Consider the following 18,420-nt stretch of genomic DNA (forward strand, 5'->3'; position numbering starts at 1 on the left):
TTCCATTTAGACTTCCCTAATTCAGAATTTGTGATAATTCCACTGGAGTTTGGGTAACACTTATTTTTGGGCCATTTATTAAAAGAGGATTTACCAGGCAAATTAAAAACAGAAATGAGAGGACAAGAGGGAAGGTTTAACATATTTAAGAGGAAACCGTTTTCAAGATCCTTAATAATACTTATTTGCATTGAAACAATTAATGGAATAATTACAACCAAGCCATCTCATTAATTAAAGGAAACCCAGCAGGATCTTTATTTGGCAACAGTTTGATTCCCTAAGTATCGACTCAATGGAAAATTGGTAAGAAATATGCCTCCTCCCAAATTCTAATTACCCCCTTTCAATAATCCTAAATGTTTCTCAAACATAGAGGTAAACGTTCCAATAAGCGATAGCTAACTGCAGAAATTAGCGTACAGACATGCATCAGTCTGGGCTGTGGGTGCCTTGGGGACCCCGCCATCACTGACAGCAGCCTCCAGCCTCGTAGAAGCATGACAAGGTGGATCAGAAGGAAGCGTCTATAGCTCATCTAACGGGCTTGTGTGTTCTGTTCTGATCCTTTTTGTAACTCTCTTGTGACCCGACCTGGTAGATTGGCCTACTTGCCTCCCCCTCCCTGAAACGAGGCTCCTAGATACCTAGGAAACGGCAAGTTCCCCTTCCGAGGAAGCAGAGGGCCAGCACGGTGCCGTGATTTGGTCACTCTCAAACACTGCAGTCATTAATTTGGTCATAGTAGGACGCTTAGGACAAAGTGTGGAAAATGGGAGATGTCACCATGTTTCATTAATTCACTTAGCAGAGGGCAGGGGTTCGGAGGGCACAGGGGCTCTGCCACTTGCGAGCTGTGCGGATTTGGGCAATTTAACTTAACCTCACTGTGCCTCAGTTTTCTTTTCTATAAAATGGGGATTAAAAACTCCTTCTTTATAGGGTTGTTACCAAGGTTTAAATGACCTAATATTTGTAGAGTGCTTATAACAGTACCTGACAAGTAGAAATCACTTTGTAAGTGCTAAGGAACATGAATTCGTTCATCCAATATTTATTAAGTGCTTGCTACAGGCCAGGTCCATTTCTAGATGCTGAAGACACAGAAGCGGACAAAGAGTCAGAAATTCCTGTGCTCTTGGTAAAGATGGGAGATCTTTCTGACAGGAGCTGGGCACCCACCGACAATGCAAGAAGCAGGGCGTGGAAACTGGGATCGGACCGCTATGTCTCTGTCTGTTCTAGGCAAGAGGACAGGAGTGAGGCTGTAAGCTGAGAATAAGGCTTTCCCTGACATGTGCTAAAGTAGAAACTTGAGGCTATAAATATATTATGTCATATCCTCATTAGATGATTTCCATAATTATCAGAACCTTCAAGTAGATGCTCTTCTGCTCACTGCCAAGTGCCAACCCACAGTTCTTCGTTCCTAGTCTTTGATGTGCCCCTCGAACTGACAAGCTTCCAAGAGCTTCCACTCTGAGGACATGAGAAACAATGTTAGATTTGATATGATTTATTGGCAGTAAAGGAAAGAACAGCAGATACAGAAGGAATCATTTTATATTTAATTTGTATGTATTTTCCAAGATAAACTGAAATGGAAAGTCAGAACACTTGAAATTTTTTATTTGTAAGTTTGTAGGCTATAAAGCCCTACAATACTTTCTAATCCTGTTCTTCTGCTTAAATTCTTGCTGGGAATCTAGAGCATCAATACTGTCGCCACAGTTTTGGTAAAATTGCCACTTTTTTCTTCAGATTTGATAAATATCTTGCTCAGAAGACTCTGAGATAAGATGAAGATAGTTGAGAATCAGATCACTCTTTACATTGCTGACAGCTAAGCCAAAGTTGGAGAGAAGAGACTTCAAATTTCCCTTATTTTTTGACTTCAGGGCTACCTGTAAAGAAGTGACCATAAAGTGAAAATATTAAAGAGGCTGGGGACAAAAGTACTATCTTCTCCCGTCTCTCACCCAAATGATCAGTGTTCAAGATATTAAGGAAAACATACGACTTGCAATTGATATTATTAAATAAATGTTGAAATCTTTTTTTTTTTAAAGATCTTATTTATTTATTTGACAGAGAGAGAGAGTACAAGCAGGGGTAGCAGCAGTGGGAGCGGGAGAAGCAGGCTCCCCGCCACACAGGGAGCTCGATCCCTGGACCCTGGGATCATGACCTGAGCCGAAGGCAGACGCTTAACTGACTGAGACACCCAGGCGCCCCAAATGTTGACATCTTTGAGTACTGAGGGGACTGTTTTCAGCAGTGCTGCACTGTGGGTGCCTACTGGGCACACGGAGTGCTCTTAGCATCTCAGCATCCTCAGGCTGGGACACGATTCACAGAAGTTGAGTGTGGTTATTTGCTTTGGTGATTTTTTTGTTTGTTTTTTGGAAAGAGAACCTACTTGAATAATGTTTTTGTTCATCTGAAATGTGAGTCTTATAAAAAGTGACTAGTCACCACAGTGGTTAGAAATTTCCATCTTATAATTAAAAAGAAAAAGTTGTTGGCTGTCAACAGAAACATAAAAATGAATTCTGGCTCTGGCTAGGGTCAAATTATGTTGAGACTCTCTATTTCTGAATGTTATTGAGTCAAGAGAAAGAGTAATCCCTCATTTCAGATGGATTTTTCTTGGAGATTTTCCCAAGCAATTAATTCCCCTCATCTTTGGCTTTCCTGTTTTCATCTCCTGAAAATCTCAAACTTAGATTTTTTAAATCTCCAGCTATCATTTGAAGACACATCAAGGGAAGCATACATATGTAGGTAACCTAAAGCTTTTTTTTTTAAATAATTGTTTTCCTTTGCAATTGTTCTGTTCTAATGATGCAGATGCTCGTGCCAGTGATTGAACTTTGCTACTGATAATCTGTTGCTCAGGAGATTTGATCATGATTATTTATGTTAGAGGCTTAAGGCTAGGGGCTGACTTTTTACTATTCACAACAGCTTAGGGGAGTGGTTCTCGAGAGGGCAAGACATCACCTATGATGTGTTGTGAGGCAATTTTGATTCATCCAATGATTGTTGGAAAGAGAACTGATATTGGGGAAGATGCTAGATTCCTGCAAAGCATCACTGATCCCACGCAACCTTGGATATTTATGGAGAGGAAAGGAAGTAGGCTTTCCAAGATGCTTCACGTCTTGGAGAACTCCATCCCTCTGTCCCCTTGGAAAATGAACAGCATCAGGTGATTGCAATCACCCTAAAGCTTCATGGCTTTTTATTTTACATTTAGGTTTAAGAATAGTTCTTACTGAGCCCTTTTAAATTTTATTAATTTAAAAATTAGTTAATTTCCCTTGGTCTTCCGTGCAATGCTGATCTATACGTCCTTCAAAGGAAGAAGGCTCTATCCACAATTTTGCTTCCATCACTCAGGACCACCAAGACTTTGGATGAAGACGACTGTAAACTAATACTCTAGTTAAATGCTGGAGTTGAAGAGGATGCAGGTGGTAAGCCATGTCCTGGGAAGGCATCTAATAAAATGCCCCAAGCCTAAATTTTAACAGGAGGAGCGCTTGGCAGGAAGATTTCTAGGGGCATGACACGAAAAAGAGTGGTAATATCGGGTCTGATCTCAGAGTGGCTTACTCATCGTAATGGTGGCTATTGTTTCCTTGTATAATTTTCTCACTTTCCACCTCTCAGGGTTCCTACAGTTCCCCTACATGCCCATGATCTCCAAATCTAGACTGCCATAGCTCCAGGACTATAGATAAATATTTCTAGGACTTCCCCCATGGTCCCCAAATGAATGAAATGTAATATATTCAAAACCAGCCTATCTTTCTTCTGAACTTATTGAATGCTCTGTGTTCTCAGCCTTGGGTAATGACGTCATTACCTAACCACAGCCCAAAGTCAGAGAGCGCAGGCATCCTCACCCCCAGTCTCCCACCTCAAACACCACCCTCAGAAACGTCCCCTGAATTCAGCCTTTCCTTTCCATTCCTTCTGCTTCTGTTTTAGTTTAGATGTTCATTGTATGGCTCAGGGCACTACAGCGGCCTCCATTCTTTCCCACCCCCCACTGGTCCTTCTCTATTTCAGTTATCCTCCAAGGTGTGGTCAGAATTATCTTTCTCAAACCGAATTTGATCGGGTCATTGTGCTACTTATCAAAGGAAGATTTTCTTTTGATTCTCATCACTTACAGCGTAAAATCCAAACGATGTGACTAGAAAACGAGGTTCTTTTTAGTCTGGTTCCAACCTTCCTCTGAGCCTCTGTTCATGCACCTGACCCCCTGAAAGCTAGCCAAACTGACCCAGACCTTTGTGATTCCAGGCTCAGCTCAAATGTCCCCACCTCGAGAAGCCTTCCCCCACTGGCCGTGGAGAATCCATTGCTTCCTCTGCTGTATCCAATTGTTCATTTTACACATTTCTATTATGCCATCATGTTTATGGATCACCTAATCTCTAATTCTACTTACTTTTGGTTCTCTCACTCACTTTTGCTTCCTTCTCTCAAGGTAAGCAACTGGATCTTTTAATTCAGAAAATGGCTTGGAATTTCACTTTCCATTAAAAACAGGAGAAGACAGGATAATCTAAATGAGGCTAGAGAGGAGGCTAGGGCATAAAGCCTAGAACATAACAGGTACTAAAGAAATGCTTGTTTAATGCATGGTTTAGTGCAAAACACATGTCGAAAGTGAAACATGAGTAACATTATTATAGAAGGTCTGAGGAGGGAGCGATAACTGTGTCTTAGTTTGATTAGGACCAGCTGATCTAAAATGCTATCATAGGAAGCTGTTTGGGGACATCAGTCCCTATTCCTTTTGCCTCTAGACATCATTAGTGAATGACTTAGTCGTTACTAATTGACTTTTTAATTAAAATGTTAGTGTTGGATAACTGACTAGGTCATTGCAGTAACTCTCTCTTGTTATATGATCCTATTCATTTTTAATGTTGGCTATGGACTCATTTTATACTATTATTCTTTAATGTTATTGATCAGCCTGCTTTGATATTAGGTAAAAGTACTTGCTTTAATAACATAAGTCCTTGATTATCCCAGATTCAAAAAGGTAATTGAAACTCAGCACAAAATGAGAATGAGTGGAAAAAAAAAAAGAGGCAGAAGTTCGCACATAATCATTGTATTTTAGATTTTGAAACTTGGGTTCTACAGTACTTAATTATATTTGCCTTTACAGATCTTCCAAAGGAGTGAAAAATTGTTTTGGAATTTCATACTGCTAAAACTAAAAGATTAATTGAAATCACAGTATTTTAATGTCTCCATGGAGACACTGATCTTATCTACTAATTATTAAAAAGCTTGGTACCAGTAGAAGAGAGTAAAATCTGGATCTAGTCATTCATTTACACAGTTAATAGTTTTATTTTGCACCTCTTTTCTTCCAGATATTGAGTACCTCTTTTGTCTCAGACGCTGGTGAGAAAGTGGTGAACAAAACAACAAGGGCCACTCTTAACGGAGCTTGTATTCTGGTCACAAAAACCAATAATGAGTAACAGTGACAAATAAGCAAGAAAATAGCAAATAACGGGGCACCTGGGTGGCTCAGACGGTTGAGTGTCTGACGCTTGGGTTTGTCTTCAGGTCATTATCTCAGCGTCGTGAGATCAAGCCCGGCATGGGGCTCCCACTCAGTGCAGAGTCTGCTTGAGATTCTTCTCCCCTCCCTCGCCCTCTCACTCTGCTCCTCTCCCCACCCCCACCCCCCACTCATGGTCTCTCGCTCTCCAAAATAAATAAATTAAATAAAATCTTAAAAAAAAGAAAAAATATATCAAATAATGGTAGATGCTATAGAGTCAAAAAAACAGGGATACATGTGGAGAATTACTGCCGGCTTCTTTAGATTGGATGGCCAGGACATTTAGTTTTCACACATTTATTGAACATCTCCTGCATGCTAGGCACTGTGGTACATATTAGGAAATACAAAGACTACTAACATAGCGTCCCTATTCTAATGTAGTTTTCAGTCTGGCAGAAATAAAATCTATTTTTGGAAATCAATGATCCTAGTGGAGCACGGTGAACGCTGTTAAAGACCATTGGCTGCTATAGACCCTTCTCTCTGAGTTGTGCCGGACCATGGAACACAGAGGAGGGGGGACAAAACAACTCCCGGAGAGTCTGGGAAGCTTCCAGAAAGAGGGGATATGAGTGGAGACTTGGAAATAAATAGGAATTACCAAGGTGGTAATAAGAAATGGGAGAACTGGGCTCTTCAAATGGAAGAAAAACTATTTATATAAAGGTGCTGAGGCAGGATGCGTGGGCACTAGGAATGGCCAAGTCCGGCTGGAGTATGGTGTGCGCACACGGATGCACACACGCACCGCTACCCGGTGGGCGCCCTCACCCAAAACCGCTGCAGGGAGAAGCCTAGACATGAAAGAAAGATCAGAGAAGCCCGTGTGTGTGGCAAGGTAAAGAACTGGGCCTTTTAATTCCAAAAATTATCCGGAACTTTAGTTTTATTATTTAAAATTTTTTTTTAATTTACTTTTTAATTTTTTAAAGTAGGCTCTATACCTGTTGTGGGGCTTAAAGTCATGACCCTGAGATCAAGGGTCGGGTGCTCCACCCACTGAGCCAGCCGGGTGCCCCTTTGCTTTAGTTTTAAAACAGGAAAAGAGAGAATAATCCGAATATTACAGGTTTGCATACTGAGAAGGCATTAACATACTTAGAGTACAATAAAGTGAAAAATGAAGTTTACAACTGTTAAATTATCTTACATTTTAAATAAAATATTCTCAATTTGCTCTATTGCCACAGTGCTAAAATTTGTTTCTGTCTGCAGCACTATTATTTCTCTATCTAAACTCCATAAATGTTTCCTTTATTAAAATTTAGGCTAATTTTAAAAATTCATACTTTTGATGAATAGTTTTGTAAAGCTTAAAGAATCCTTTAACAGAGATTACTAAAGGGGAAAGCAGAAAAGTTTGGATGAAGAGTACTTCAAGCCATCATCTGATACAGATTTTTATACTTTTGATTTATTTGACCTAAGGATGACGCCTCCCAACCCTGTGCCACTGATGACTTTCACTTGAAAAGCCCATATGAGGAGCACCTGGGTGGCTTAGTCGTTAAGCGTCTGCCTTCGGCTCAGGTCATGGTCCCAGGGTCCTGGGATCGAGACCCCGCATTGGGCTCCTTGCTCGGCGGGAAGCCTGCTTCTCCCTCTGCCACTCCCCCTGCTTGTGTTCCCTCTCTCGCTGTAGCTCTCTCTGTCAAATAAATAAATAAAATCTTTAAACGCACACATGCGCGCGCACACACCACACACACACACACACACACACACACACACAAAGAAAAGCCCATATTATCACATAGAATGCGACCTGTGTTTCCGAGCAGGCAGCATGGATAAACTTATACCCACTTACTCCTTGCTTTCCTGCCACAGTGCAATCAATGCATCGCAGAAAAGCCAGGTTTTAGGTAAGATTGCTCACTGAAAAGAACAGGGCTTATAATAAAGAGTCAGGGCAAGTCAGTTTAAACCTATGGAAATTTAAAAAAGAGATCTAGCAAAAGCATCATCCTAAGAAGACATTAGTGTCGTTAAAAAGATTTGTTAAATTCTAATAAGGAGATGCTGCAATCATCTTGGCCTTCACCTACATCAGTGTGGAGATAGCCTGATGGAAGGGGACATCTGGAACGGCACAGGTTATGGAGACAAGGGCCCCACATCACATGTCATAGGTAGAGAGAGAGGCAGAGGCTTTGCACAAAATGTGGTGATGCTAAGGATGGATCATTTCCTTTATCACCTTACATGTGGGTCTTTTGTATAGATTGGGGAAAACTGACATATAAGTGCTTCCAAGGGAGATCAAGTGTCCAAATAAGTGTCCAAAATAAGAAGGAAGATATGGGCAGTATTGTACTTCTTCAGCATGGCTGCGTTTAGCTAGGCTGGTACGCTTTATGCTCAGCTGCTGTTATTTGGGAAAAATCATCTTTAACTTCCATGTTACATTGACATCGTTACCCTATTTACAATTGCGTATGAGGTGATTTGCATTATGGAAACGTGAGGAAAGAGAACAGACTGCATATGAATAATACTCAAAGTTCTCCACCTGATTTAACTAGAAAAATAATCTTAAAGCACCATCACAGACAATGATGGGGGCCGTGTGAGTATCTCGGTGTACAGCTGGGTGTGATGTGTGCAGTGCCTCTGGCTCACAGCACACCTGGTAGGTGCTTGGTGAATATGTGATGAGTGAATGAATGAATGAATGAATCAAGAAGCAGCTCGAGATAAAAAAAAGAAAAAAAAATATCCTTCCATCTGCAGAGCTGACTCAAGGCTCAACGTTTGTTCTCATAGCCTCCAGCCTCTGACCTTGCTGGATGTTTCTCATTTCTGACCCCCCCCCCAGCCTAGAGCTCTCCAAATCTACAAACAGACAAACTTCACACAGTCCATTTGCCTCTGCCAGTCCCTGCCTGGCTACAGTGACCCTGTGCATGCAATTCTCTACTGCTGTGGATCACAGGACAGAACCAGAAGGTGACTCGGGAAGGAGCTTGCTGGGGAGAAGAAGATGGGTCAGCCGGTTGGGACAGAAAACCATCCAGATTCACGGATGTGTTAGCAACTCACAAGCTCTCCAGTCATTATTAGCATGAAGTCAGAGAGGCGGGGATGCTCGCCACCCCTTCACTTCTGCATAATGCCCTCAAATTCTGTTGGCGATTTCTCTTCTTGTAAGATGGCATTTGATGTTGAGTTGTTCTTGATTTCACCTGATTTAAAAAACAATATTCACGAGAGTCGGTGGTGGGGACTGAGAGAGAGAGGGAGTCCTCCCTGGCATCTGCATTCCTGGGGGTGGTGCTCCCTCACTTTCCTCACTGCTGTCCTCGCCCAAAGGTGGTTTGGGTCCGGGGTTTGCATTTCCTTGGGAAGGCTATTTTGCTGTGTTCTTCCAGGAGGAGAGCTTCCCAGGTATTCCCCGGCGCTGCGATCTCGTGGCACTGAATCTCCCTGATGAGCGTGCAGCAAGCGGAGCCGCGGCCGGAGGGCCTGTCACACTCGCAGCCTCTTTCCTGTTCTCCATTTTCCAGGAACGTCCTGTGGATTCATTGTGATTTATAGCCCCTGAGGAAGCCAGGTCTGCAGCATTTTCACTGAATCCAGCCTGTAATGGTGTCTGTCAAGCTGCCATTTACAGCTTGGAAATTTTTTCTCTAATCTACTTTGCAGAAGCATGATTGTTTCTCACCTTAATTGTGGCCCCTGATGTTTGCCTGCGTGGGAAAGGGGACCCGCGTCATGGCTTCCAGATTTTGCCTTTGCACATCACCAACCCAATGTTCAAGATAGGGGTGCCATTTGTAGTAACCTATATTGGAAATAGTTTTTGATAATATTTGTGACTTTCATGAGAAATAGATGAGAGAGGTCTACTCTCTCATGTGCATATACCTTAAAGTGGGAATTTAAAAAAATGACATATTAACCCATTTCTATTTCATCTCCTAATTTCACCATTTATTCTCTGTACCCATGGTTTCAAGGCTTTTAATTTTTTTCTAGACTCAGTCAGAGGTCGTAGACAAGAATATTCTTTAGGATATGCTTCTAGGGCAGGACAAGGTCTTGTTCATATTTGAGGCTCCAGTCCCTGGCACCGAGGCTGGAATGTAGAAAACATTTAATGTGCATCTGAATTAAGGGCCTGGGCCTGGAGAAATTAAGAGAGGGGGCAGTCAGGATTCAGGGAAATATCTGGAAATCTATGGAGAGCAGACAGGATCTGAAATGAGGCAGGAGGCATACAATTTGGAGCTATGTAGCATGCGAGGGGCAGAATTTCTCAGTTCTGAGAAGAGCCCTCCCCAGAATTTCTGTGAGGCACCGACCAATTACTTGGGATTTACAGTTTTGACAGAACCTCTAAACTATATTGCTCCGGTTCATTTCCTCTCCTAGGTTCACACTGTCTCTGTTTTGTTTAGGGCTCCATCGTGTTTCATAGGAATGACTTTGTTCGCTTTCTAAATGGCTCCAATCCCATGACTCCCTTAATCCAGCGCTTTCTAAGGTCAGGTATTGCATCTTGTTTTAATGTCGGTGCCATATCCACGATCCTGTGAAGTTTCAATATTGATGTCCAATTAAACAATTGGCCCTCTTCTCTCATAAAATGCTTATTGATAATTTGCACCAGGTACCATTATTTTAAGTGATGCTGAATTGGCTTTGGATCCTCTTTCTTTCTTTTTTAAAAGATTTTATTTATTCATCTGAAAGAGAGAGAGTCAGCAAGAGAGCACAAGCAAGGGGAGGAGCAAGGGGCAGAGGGAGTGAGCAGAGAGCCAGAGGTGGGGTGGGGGGCGGCCATCCCAGGACCCTGGGGTCATGACCCGAGCCCCAGGCAGGCACTTAACTGGCTGAGCCACCCAGGTGCCCCTGGATCCTTTTTCGAAGAAATTTATAGTCCCACCAGTGCCTCATTTTCCCTCACTCACCCCCACCCCCCACCCCCTTAGTCTCCTTCAGCTGTTGCTGGTCTTCTTGTCCTTCCTTGGCTCAGTAGGTGCACTCCTGCCCCGGGCTCTTATCCTTGAAGCTCCATGTGCCTGGAATGTTCTTCCCCCAAATCTCTGCATGGCTTGTTGCTTCACTTCACTGACGTCTCTGCTACAGCTACCCTTTCCAGTGGGCTTCTGTAACCATGCTATCTATTCCTCTTTTCTGCTTTACTTTTATTTATAACACTTAATATACTGATTTGCCTAATGGTTTACTATCTCCTCCATAAAAATGTGAGTTCCAGGAAGACAGAGATTTTGCCTGTTTTGTTCATTGCTATCTCCTCAGGGCCCAACAATAGAATGCCTTGCTCGTATTGGGTGCTGCATAATTATTGTTAAATAAATAAATGAGGGAGGAGATACAATGTCAGGTAGCCTGTAGCCAGGGAAATTAGAGGGAAGAAACAGTTTAATGGACTAAGCTTTGACCCAGGTTTCAAATGGTGGACATTATTTAAGCCCGGAAGGGCGTTAAGGGTAGAACATTCTTCTTTCTATTGCCAATCATCCTGCACTCTTGTTGTTCTCCAGCAACCCTCTGATCTTTATTATGTCACCTTGTTTCTCTCTTTCTTTCTCAGTGGAATATACTTTTGTGGAGCTCAGAAGGGCACAGGAGATCAGCATCAGCATGAACCTGATGGAGTGTGGTTCACTCAGAGCCCTAAGGATGTCTGCAGCACTTCTCCTCCAGTCTGGAAACAAAATTGCGCAGGGCAGCTCTCTGATAGACCGGTCACTTGGCCAGACACGAGGGCTCACACCAGAAACGTGTGAAGTTCTTTCCTTCCTGATTATAGATGGAGACGTGGTCTTTTTCAGGCACAATTTCATTACCTTTAACTCGAACAAGCCTTTCCCCTGATACGTGAAACACTTTTCACAGGATAACTTACTATATTATTATCCCTCCGTTAAGATTCAGCGTAGGTGTTAAACTACTCCTGCTGTTTCTTTTCAGTCATCAGCAGATTGATGAGGATTGTTAGTCTCCATGAATCATTTTAAAGTTTATTTGCATTTTCCTTGATGAAAGACAAGCAAAGGAAAATAATTGCAGTTTTCAATGTTCATTGGGGTATTCTGAGAGCTTTCTGCAGTAAATTACAGGGATGTGATAAACATAAAGAAGCATCACTCATTCCTCATATCTGATTGCTTAATATCTCATACTCTGTCACTGCCATTACAAACATAAAATTTAATATCCTCGAATGGATTCTTACCCTTATACTCTGCTATCCTCTCTTACAATGTTTAATGCCAGAACTTTACATGTAAAGACTTAATGTAATCTTCTACATCAAACCCATACAAACCCTTCTACTTTTCAGGGACTGGCAGATATGTTTGTGGCTGGTCCCTCCCCCTGCTCCAACCTTTACTAATACTGACAGGTGGGAAATGGCCACATCTCTAATTCTTCAATACCGTGTGAGATAATGGATGCTCATATAGCAATGAAAAAAAAAAAACCCACATACACCTATATTAGAGAAAGAAAACAAACATGTAACACAGATCAATTATGTAGTTATTAGCTTTTCAAGGGGACTGTTCACTTTACAAAAGGATTCACTACAGATCTTTAAATGGTAAGCTCCATTAGTGCATTTAAGATATAATTAGATCCATCTAAATTGGATTCGTACACATTTAGGAACTGATTCATTGTGCAAAGAAACAGCAAACCCACGTTTGCTTCGCTACATGAAGCAAAACCAGCAAAACTAGCAAATATGCATATGCTCTGTTTAGAAGGTGCCAAACACCCAGATGTTTGGGAAAACCTGAATATTTGACCATGTGTTCGAGTATTCAACCAGATGCTTAGCACAATCCATTTGTGGTTTGGAGTCTTTTCTAACACAGCAGGAGGGTAGAGAAGCAAATATAGGGAAACATTCTCTATCTTGCTAAAATGATAATGGCATTCCTTTTATTGCTTGTGGGTGGGCAATTTTAGAAATGACCACCTTCCATGTAAATGTGGCATATAACATATGTCACTTCAATTAATGGAGTGGTCATCTATTTTCAATGGGTTGAACAATCTACATTTTAAGACCTAAAATGAATACTTTAAAACTGATGGGGAAGGCCAGATTATTCAATGGGGAGGAAGTGCATTCTAAACAGCATTGTTCTTAAGAAGGTGGGACATGAAATGCTAAAACATACAACCTCAGGCTAACGAAATCAAAACAAACCAAAACAAAACTTTCCACAATAGTTTACCCTGGAAATAAAAGAGTTTCCTTTAACGTTGCTCACCTGAGCAATGGAAACTGGGACTAGAAGGCACAACTTTATGCTTGACTATTTACCCCAAAGATCAGGCTTTTGATTGTTTATAAAATAGTATTTAGAATTCTTGATACAAAGAACGTATAGTGGTCCCAACTGATACACCCATTTGTGGTAAATTAGTAAGTACACTTTCTATGAAAGAAAGAAACTCACTTATTCTAAGTAAAAGGATTGTAGGCATCACTGGGCATATATGGAGCCCAAAGAAGCCTTGGACCTTTGTGACTGCTTCATTGAGCAGTGGCAAATGCACTTTAGTAGGACTTGTTAGTCTCGACTAACAGGCAGGAGAATTTGGGTTGCTGGATGCCGTGAAGATAGCCCAGGCTTTTCATCAGCCAGGCCTAGGCTGGAATCTTAGCTTGGTCTCATACCCAGTGCATGATCTTGCACAACTTAATTAGCCATTTGGTAAACGAGAGGACTAATACTTGAACTGAACATCTCTTACGGTTTGTTTTTGTCTTCATAAGAAATCAATGAGTCTGATAAATGAAAGGCACTTAAATAATGCTAGCGCCCTTTCAGTTTTAAGAATTTACAAAACATAGGAAATGAACGCCAGCTTTTAGTTGTCCTCGGTATTTGGGTACACAGCTTCGTACTATATTCTGGAGCTCATAAATTTTATCCCCAGAGTGAGGGCTGAGCAGGCAGCCTTGTCAGACCTACTCATCCCTGCCCGGTGCTCCGCCCCGCAGATGCCGACACGGGGAGAAGTACTTGGAAAGCCGTGAGCATTTTCCTCAGATGCATTTACCAAAGAACGACAGTAAGAATCTGTTCATTAGTCACCAAAAATAAGTGGTTATTATGAACACATACCTCTCGCTGAATGTGTGCCATTGAGTCACTTTCAGTTAGATGAACATGTTTGTATAGAAAACTGCCATAAAAAAAAAAGAGAGCTGCCATAATTAGCAGTGTTCGTGGTGAGAAAATTCTAGCAAAGATACTTGTTTTCTATTAGAAAAGTGTGATTATTTTCTCAGATGTAGCATTTTCAAATATTCCCCTGTTCACTGTCCTTATTAGGCTTCATTATATATGGAAGAACCAGTGATTATAATATTTGCCAACTTGCCCTGTGCTGAGCCCTGTTCTAAGCACTTGAACTTAGCTAATCCTCACAATTTTATGAACTAGGCTGTGTTATTCTCCACTTTTAACAGATGAGATAATGAGGACAGAGGAGTGGTTTCCCAACGGCACACATACAAAAAAGTGGTAGAAGTGGAATTTGAGCTCATCGTACCCAGCTCTAGAGTCTAGATCACGTTCTCAAGTCTGTGCCCCACTGTTTCTGTGGAGACAAACAAGGGAACCTGGTGTATAGTATGAAATGCCAGGCTGCACAACTGAGAAGAATAAAACAGCAAATTCCGACAGAATTTGTCTGATGAGGGAGCCGAAGGCAAGCTGCAGGCAGGCTGAGGACAAAGCAGAAGCTGACACCTCACAACGCACCCCCCCCCGCGACCCCCCCCCCACCATGGGATATGTGTGACATTCCTCAGGCACTGCTGGTGCCCTAAAGCTAAGGAAAGGAAAAACAAATGGACGTTCTTACAAAAGTCTTAGCAATTTACAAGAACAAAAGCATTTCTATCAATAACCTAGCTTCCAGAAGGAAACGTAGATACAATTGAATTGTCCTTATAACCTGCAGCCCATTGACAGATACATGAAGTGGGCAGAGTTACGTTCCTTCAGGAAGCTCCCAACTATCTTCATGTTAATGCCTTGCTAGAAGGAAAAACAACCTTAACTTGACAAAGACAAGGCCTCTGGTATCTTAGGAGTCTTCTTTAGCATATGAAAGTTCTTTTGAAACCTCCCTTTTCCTTACCTCCCCCAACTCCCAAGTATATAATTAGCCACAACTCACAACCCTGGGGCAGTAACTCTTTCTGCCACGGGTTCTGTCCCGTGCTTTGAAAATCACCATTTTGCACCAAAGACGTCTCAAGAATTCTTTCTTGGTTGTGGGTTCCAGACTATACCCCACCGAACCTATATTCCAAAACCCCAACATGTCCATTTGGCTTGTAACCAAGGCCAGTAATTTACAAGTATATAAGTAGTCCTGGGAGTGTCATTCTAGTTGAGAATGACAAGGACTCTTCCCTTGGGGTGAGGAAGGAGAGCTGAAGACTCCATGGGAACTCCAGGAGGTGGGCAAGACCAAGTCCAAAGCAATGGTCTGCCCCTGGTATGCTGGTCCCCTCAAGGAAACAGATGGAAGGCATGAGTGTCACAGAGGGGCCTGGAAAGTTTGTCTAGGAGCCAGTTTGCCTGTTGTGTGCTCCCTGTCAGAAGTGTGGGCCCTGTTACTTCCACAGAAATGGAATTACAGTTAGAATATAGGGACATCTTTTAAAATGTAAAAAAAACAAAAACAAACCAAAAAACCCACATGGGACAGAGCTATGAAAAAATACACAATCTTGACGGATCCTTTATATATAGTTCCTCTAAATTTATTTCTCTGGTGTTTTATTTGTGGCCAAAAGTGTACAAAAGTGACGTTATTATAAATTTTTGCAAACATTTTAAAAGCCATTCATATTACCATTTGGATGGCAATTCTTTAGAATTGCCAAATGTTCACTAAAAACATTGCTTGTCAGAATTGTGTTCTATGAATTCTGTTTGATTAGATATTCAGAAGATGGACTTTGAAATCAGGTTAACTGTCTCAAACATACACATTAAAAGAATAACTAAGATTCCCTAAACCATTAAGATATCTCTTGGTTTTTTCCAATATTCTACAGCGGACTGAACTTTTATGATACGCTATGTTAACTAATTATGAAAATGAATTAAAATATGCATGTTTTCCCAATTTATTAATTATTAAATAAGAAAATAAAAACAAAGCCTAGACTTGAATTTTTTTTTTTTGTCTACATAAAGGATTTTTTTTTTTTTTAGCATTTGCCTGGCTAGCTCGGTCAGGAGAGCATGAGACTTTTAAATAAAATATCCTTTTTGGAGAAACACTGATGAAGAAGAATAACATCAGGGAAATCTTAGACCTGCAACACAGCCTGCGTATTTCTAGGTAAGTTTTTAAGAATACACTTTCGTTGGATGCCTGGGTGGCTCAGTTGGTTAAGTGACTGCCTTCGGCTCAGGTCATGATCCTGGAGTCCCGGGATCGAGTCCTGCGTCTGGCTCCCTGCTGAGCAGGGAGTCTGCTTCTCCCTCTGACCCTCCCCCTCTCATGCTCTCTCTATCTCATTCTCTCTCTCAAATAAATAAATAAAATCTTAAAAAAAAAAAGAATACACTTTGGTTTAAAACATACACCTTGACAATTTATCCCCGTTGCACAACAGTAGGAGGATAAGCAAGCGCTCTTCTTATGGAAGCAAAGCAACATTTCTGAGAATGTGTATCTGCAGTAATCACTGTATTGCTCAAAACAAAGGCCTCGTTTGCATAATGGGACTGGTTTCTACTTTGCCAAATCCAAAGGCATTCAAGACTAAGAGAGGAAAGAAGAGACACCAATGGCCAACAGGTACAGGAAAAGGTGCTCAACATCACTAATCATCAGCGAAATGTAAATCAAACCCACAATGAGATATCACCTCACACCTGTTGGAATGGCTAGTATAAAAAAGACAAGAGGTAACAAATACTGGGGAAGTTGGGGAGAAAAGGGAACCACTGGGCACTGTTGATGGGAAAGCAAACTGGTACAGCCACTGTGGAAAACAGTATGGAGGTTCCTGAAAAAAATTAAAAATAGAGCTACCCTATGATCCAGCAATCTCACTTGTGGGTATATATCTGAAGGAAGTAGAATCATTGTATACATACACGCAATGGAATATTATTCAGCCATAAAAAGAAGGAAACCTTGCCATTTGTGACAACATGGATGGACCTTGAGGGCCCTAGGCTTAGTGAGATAAGTCAGACAGAGAAAGACAAATACTGCATGGTCTCACTTATATGTAAAATCTAAAACACAAAAACCCCTGAACTCATAGAAACAGAGTAGGCTGATGGTTGCGGGGGGGGGCGTGGGGTGTGGGTGCGGTAAGGGTGAAGGTGGTCAAAGGGTACAAGCTCGAAGTTATAAGACAAATCAGTTCCGAGGATCTAACATTCAGCATCGTGACTATAGTTAGCGATAGTGTAGTGTATACTTGAAAATTACTGAGAGAGTATGTCTTAGAAATTCTTACCACACACACAAAACGGTAACTATGTGAGACAATCAATCATTTTGCATATATACATATATAATGTCATCAAATGATACAACTTAAACTGATACAATGTTATATGTCAGTTATATTTCAATAAAATTGGCAAACAACAAAAAAACCCAACTGGGGGATATGTGACAAAATCTACATTATCTACTCAAATGCACCCTAGTTACTAAACTGTAATGAACTGTTCACTGCTCAGAAAGTTTTAAAAATCAAGATATGAATCAGCCTTGGGCTTTTTAATAACATATTTAGAAACTCATTAGTAATGTCTATTTAGACTATTTAGAAACTTGTTAGCAATGGAGGAATTTATATTTCGGAGATTTGAAGGATGTAAACCTAACATTTTGAATTCTTGACCTGGTCATGAAAAATTCCTTTTTATGGGATTCTTAATGCTTGATTCATTCATAATAGATATCACTGGTCTTACAGTAGATCCAGTTTCTCATGTTTCCGAGTCTAGAAGTCAGATGTACTTTTTCAGTCAAAAATTCCTAGTTGTAATTTTGTGTATGAACCTAAAAGCCAGTGGTGCCTTAAACCCCGGGCTCAAGGTCATTTGTTGTTACCAAAGGGGTACATGAGGCTAAAAGCCCACTTGCTACCCAAATGGAAACCTCACAAATGAAACAAATCCCCGGTGTGCTTTTTGGTCTGTTTTCTATGCTGGGTTTCAAAGTAGTAACCTTAACATTAACAATATACTGTCCAGCACAATTTGTATGGAAACAAATTGGGATAGATTTGTTCCAGGCTCAGAAGTGATTTCTCCCTGATGTAGGACAGAGACTTGGTGAAGTCTTAGTAACTTCAAGCACAAACTAGCCATCTGAAAGCACAGGTAGGAAGAACAGCTGCTCTTAGCTCAGGTTACATGAGTTGAGATCTTTCAGTTTCACCTTCAAGGTAAGAATACTTTTCTTATATTAAATGTTTATTGCTGTACATAACCAACATCTCTTTATTAGGGCACAGAAGCCAGCTTCCCCCCATACCCTTTCTCTCTCCTCCTCTATAGTCCACCAGTCTTTACAGAAGTGAATCGTTTCAATTTATAGTACATTCAGACAGTTTTGAGACTGTCAAGTCTGATGTTTTTGCACTAAGTGAGTGGATCAAAAATGGATGTAAATGAACCAAACTTTCAATCAGATTGGATCTGAGTATACAGTGATATAGTTTAGTTGTAGTAGAAAGTAAAAGAGGTTAAGAGGCCCAGAATAATTCAGACTAAAATATCTTGGGGTCTTTTTCCATTTTGAAATGATTTGAGCAATCTGTGTGGTTG

General features: G+C 41.1%; 1 protein-coding gene across 3 annotated transcripts in view; it reads right to left on the bottom strand.

Moving 5' to 3' along the window:
* The window catches only part of KCNQ5 (potassium voltage-gated channel subfamily Q member 5), a 498,060-nt gene that overhangs the window by 147,107 nt on the left and 332,533 nt on the right, over positions 1–18,420 (bottom strand). The gene's annotated exons all lie outside the window — the stretch shown is intronic.

Source organism: Zalophus californianus, chromosome 7, assembly GCF_009762305.2.
Source record: "Zalophus californianus isolate mZalCal1 chromosome 7, mZalCal1.pri.v2, whole genome shotgun sequence".
Taxonomy (NCBI): Eukaryota; Metazoa; Chordata; class Mammalia; order Carnivora; family Otariidae; genus Zalophus; species Zalophus californianus.